Source organism: Microtus oregoni, unplaced genomic scaffold (genome assembly GCF_018167655.1).
Source record: "Microtus oregoni isolate MIOR12 unplaced genomic scaffold, Mior012 000097F_ref0000449, whole genome shotgun sequence".
In the NCBI taxonomy this organism is placed as follows: Eukaryota; Metazoa; Chordata; class Mammalia; order Rodentia; family Cricetidae; genus Microtus; species Microtus oregoni.
Genome location: NW_024544710.1, coordinates 3149781 through 3155838, shown reverse-complemented (window position 1 = coordinate 3155838; position 6058 = coordinate 3149781).

The window sequence follows — 6058 nt, the reverse complement described above, 5'->3', positions numbered from 1 at the left end:
AACAACCACTGGTCATTAATATCACTTAATATTAATGGGCTCAATTCACCTATAAAAAGGCACAGGCTAAAAGATTGGATACGAAAACAGGATCCAACATTCTGCTGTTTGCAAGAAACACATCTCAACCACAAAGACAGGCACCTACTCAGAGTAAAGGGTTGGGAAAAGGTGTTTCAAGCAAATGGTCCTAAGAAAAAAGCAGGTGTGGCCATACTAATTTCTAACAAAACTGACTTCAAACTAAAATCAATCAGAAGAGACCGAGACGGTCACTTTATACTCATAACAGGAACAATTCATCAGGAGGACGTCTCAATCCTGAATATATACGCCCCCAATATAAAAGCACCTACTTATGTAAAAGAAATATTACTAGAACTCAAGGCAGACATCAAACCACACACACTAGTAGTAGGAGACTTCAACACACCTCTCTCTCCAAGGGACAGGTCAATCAGACAGAAACCTAATAGAGAATTAAGAGAATTATTGGAGGTAATGAAGCAAATGGACTTAACAGACATCTATAGAACATTCCACCCAAATAGGAAAGAATATACCTTCTTCTCTGCAGCTCATGGAACCTTCTCAAAAATTGACCACATACTCGGAAACAAAGGAAACCTCCACAGATACAAAAAAATCTCAGTGTCCACCTGTGTCTTATCAGATCATCACGGATTAAAGTTAGAAGGCAACAACCACGCTGCCCCCAAAAAACCGACAAACTCATGGAAACTGAACAGTCAACTACTGAACCACGCCTGGGTCAAGGAAGAAATCAAGAAAGAAATTAAAGTCTTCCTTGAATTTAATGAAAATAAAGGGACAACATACTCAAACCTATGGGACACAATGAAAGCAGTGCTAAGAGGAAAGTTCATAGCACTAAGTGCCCACTTAAAGAAAACGGAGAATGCATACATTGGGGACTTAAAAACACACCTGAAAGCTCTAGAAAAAAAAGAAGCAGACGCGCCCAGGAGAAGTAGAAGACTGGAAATAATAAAACTGAGGGCTGAAATCAACAAAATAGAAACACAGAAAACAGTCCAAAGAATCAATGAAACAAAAAGCTGGTTCTTGGAGAAAATCAACAAGATCGACAAACCCCTATCCAAACTAATTAAACGACAGAGAGAGAACACGCAAATAAATAAGATCAGAAATGAAAAGGGGGACATAACCACAGACACAGAGGAAATTCAGAGAATCATTAGATCTTACTACAAAAGCCTGTATGCCACAAAACTGGAAAATACAAAAGAAATGGACATTTTTTTAAATAAGTATCATATACCAAAGCTAAACCAAGACCAGGTGAATGATCTAAATAGACCGGTTTCTCGCGAAGAATTAGAAATGGTTATCAAAAATCTCCCTTCGAAAAAAAGCCCAGGACCAGATGGTTTCAATGCAGAATTCTACCAGAACTTCCAAGAAGAATTAATACCTATACTCCTTAAGGTATTTCACAATATAGAATCAGAAGAGTCATTGCCAAATTCCTTTTATGAAGCTACAGTTACCCTGATACCAAAACCACAAAAAGACCCAACCAAGAAAGAGAATTACAGACCGATCTCACTCATGAACATCGACGCAAAAATCTTCAATAAAATAATGGCAAACCGAATCCAAGAACACATAAGAAAAATTATCCATTATGATCAAGTAGGCTTCATCCCAGAGATGCAGGGCTGGTTCAACATACGCAAATCTATCAATGTAATCCACCATATAAATAAACTGAAAGAAAAAAACCATATGATCATTTCACTAGATGCGGAAAAAGCATTCGACAAAATTCAACACCCCTTTATGATAAAGGTCTTGGAGAGAATAGGGATACAAGGGTCCTACCTAAATATAATAAAAGCTATTTACAGCAAGCCAACAGCTAACATTAAATTGAACGGAGAAAAACTCAAAGCCATCCCACTAAAATCAGGAACACGACAAGGATGTCCACTCTCGCCATACCTCTTCAATATAGTGCTTGAAATTCTAGCAATAGCAATAAGACAACATAAGGAGATCAAGGGGATTCGTATTGGAAAGGAAGAAGTTAAGCTTTCGTTATTTGCAGATGATATGATAGTGTACATAAGCGACCCCAAAAATTCTACCAAAGAACTCCTACAGCTGATAAACAGCTTTAGTAACGTGGCAGGATACAAGATCAACTCCAAAAAATCAGTTGCCTTCCTATACACCAAGGATAAGGAAGCAGAGAGGGAAATCAGAGAAGCATCACCTTTCACGATAGCCACAAATAGCATAAAATACCTTGGGGTAACCCTGACCAAGGAAGTGAAAGATCTACTTGACAAGAACTATAAGTCTTTGAAGAAAGAAATTGAAGAAGACACCAGAAAATGGAAAGACCTCCCTTGCTCTTGGATTGGGAGGACCAACATAGTAAAAATGGCAATTCTACCAAAAGCAATCTATAGATTCAATGCAATCCCCATCAAAATCCCATCAAAATTCTTCACAGATCTGGAGAAGACAATAATCAACTTTATATGGAAAAACAAAAAACCCAGGATAGCCAAAACAATCTTATACAATAAAGGATTGTCTGGAGGCATTACCATCCCTGACTTCAAACTCTATTACAGAGCTACAGTATTGAAAACAGCTTGGTATTGGCATAAAAACAGAGAAGTCGACCAATGGAATCGAATAGAAGACCCTGACATTAACCCACAAACCTATGAACACCTGATCTTCGATAAAGGAGCTAAAAGTATACAATGGAAAAAAGAGAGCATCTTCAACAAATGGTGCTGGCAAAACTGGATGTCAATCTGTAGAAGAATGAAAATAGATCCATATCTATCACCATGCACAAAACTCAAATCCAAATGGATTAAAGACCTCAATATCAGTCAGAACACACTGAACCTGATAGAAGAGAAAGTGGGAAGTACTCTACAGCACATGGGCACAGGAGACCACTTCCTATGTATAACCCCAGCAGCACAGACACTAAGGGCATCATTGAATAAATGGGACTTCCTGAGGCTGAGAAGCTTCTGTAAAGCAAAGGACACTGTCACTAAGACAAAAAGACAACCCACTGACTGGGAGAAGATCTTCACCAACCCTGCAACTGACAAAGGTTTGATCTCCAAAATATATAAAGAACTCAAGAAACTAGACCGTAAAAGGCTAATCAACCCAATTATAAAATGGGGCACTGATCTGAACAGAGAATTCTCAACAGAAGAACTTCAAATGGCCAAAAGACACTTAAGGTCATGCTCAACTTCCTTAGCGATCAGGGAAATGCAAATCAAGACAACTTTAAGATACCACCTTACACCTGTCAGAATGGCTAAAATCAAAAACACCAATGATAGCCTTTGCTGGAGAGGTTGTGGAGAAAGGGGTACACTCACCCATTGCTGGTGGGAATGCAAACTTGTGCAACCACTCTGGAAAGCAGTGTTTCGGTTTCTCAGGAAATTCGGGATCAACCTACCCCTGGATCCAGCAATACCACTCTTGGGAATATACCCAAGAGAGGCCCTATCATACAACAAAAGTATATGCTCAACTATGTTCATGGCAGCATTGTTTGTAATAGCCAGAACCTGGAAACAACCTAGATGCCCTTCAACGGAAGAATGGATGAAGAAAGTATGGAATATATACATATTAGAGTATTACTCAGCAGTAAAAAACAAGGACTTCTTGAATTTTGCATACAAATGGATGGAAATAGAAAACACTATCCTGAGTGAGGTAAGCCAGACCCAAAAAGAGGAACATGGGATGTACTCACTCATATTTGGTTTCTAGCCATAAATAAAGGACATTGAGCCTATAATTCATGTTCCTAGAGAAGCTAAATAAGGTGAATCCAAAGACAAACACATAGGCATCCTCAGGAATATTAACCTTCATCAGGCGATGAAAGGAGACAGAGACAGAGACCCACACGGGAGCACCGGACAGAAATCTCAAGGTCCAAATCAGGAGCAGAAGGAGACGGAGCACGAGCAAGGAACTCAGGACCACGAGGGGTGCACCCACACACTAAGACAATGGGGATGTTCTATTGGGATCTCACCAAGGCCAGCTGGCCTAGGTCTGAAAAAGCATGGGATAAATCCAGACTAGCTGAACATAGCGGACAATGAGGAATACTGAGAACTCAAGAACAATTGCAGTGGGTTTTTGATCCTACTGCACGTACTGGCTTTGTGGGAGCCTAGGCAGTTTGAATGCTCACCTTAGGAGACCTGGATAGAGGTGGGCAGTCCTTGGGCTTCCCACAGGTCAGGGAACCCTGATTGCTCTTCGAGCAGATGAGGGGGGGGGGGACTTGATCGGGGGAGGGGGAGGGAAATGGGAAGCGGTTGTGGGGACGAGGCAGAAATTCTTAATAAATAAATAAATTAAAATAAAAAAAAAAAAAAAAAAAAAAAGAAAATGACATTCAGTGATATGAACATTTATGCCAGGAAAGGATGTATAAATAAGGGCTCTAATGAGCAAACCAAAATCTGCAGTTACTTCAACTGGACAAAAAGTAAAGACTAAGGGGCTGGGGAGATGGCTTGTCATGTAATCATGAGTATCTGCACTGGAACCCCAGCAGCCATAGCCAAAGCAGGGCATGGTGCTGGCACACGCCTGGTTTCTGCCTCAGTGCAGGGCACCCAGGCGGGATGATCTTTGAGGCTCACTGACCAGTCAGCCTCATCTGGTGAGTCCAGGATCCAGTGAGAGACTGCTACAAACAGATGAAAGTGGAGGGCTTCTGAGGAAAAACACCCTGGTTGACCTTAAACCTCCAATGCATACGTACCAGAATGATACACATGCACCAGCATGATACACATGCACCTGACATGATACACATGCACCTGACATGATACACATGCACCTGACATGATACACATGCACTTGACATCATGCACCTGACATGATACACATGCACCAGCATGATACACACGCACCTGACATGATACATATGCACCGGATATGATACACATGCACCGGCATGATACATATGCACTTGACATGATACACATGCCCTTGACATGATATACATGCCCCTGACATGATACACATGCACCTAACATGATACACATGCACCGGCATGATACACACGCACCTGACATGATACATATGCACCGGATATGATACACATGCACCTGACATGATACACATGCACTTGACATGATACACATGCACCTGACATGATACACATGCACTTGACATGATACACATGCACCAGCATGATACACAGGCACATGACATGATACACATGCGCCTGACATGATACACATGCACCTGACATGATACACATGCACTTGACATGATACACATGCACCTGACATGATACACATGCACTTGATATGATACACATGCAGCAGCATGATACACATGCACCTGACATGATACACACGCACCTGACATGATACACATGCACCTGACATGATACACATGCACCTGACATGATACACATGCACTTGACATGATACACATGCACCTGACATGATACACATGCACTTGACATGATACACACGCACCAGCATGATACACACGCACCTGACATGATACACACGCACCTGACATGATATACACGCACCAGCATGATACACATGCACCTGACATGATACACATGCACTTGACATGATAAACATGCACCAGCATGATACACATGAACCTGACATGATACACACGCACCTGACATGATACACACGCACCAGCATGATACACACGCACCTGACATGATACACACGCACCTGACATCATACACACGCACCTGACATGATACACATGCACCAGCATGATACACATGAACTGGCATGATACACATACACCGGCATGATATACATGCACCGGAATGATACACACGCACCAGACATGATACACACGCACCAGCATGATACACACGAACCTGACATGATACACACGCACCTGACATGATATACACGCACCAGCATGATACACATGTACCAGCAAGATACACATGCACTTGACATGATACACATGCACCTGACATGATACACATGCACTTGACATGATACACATG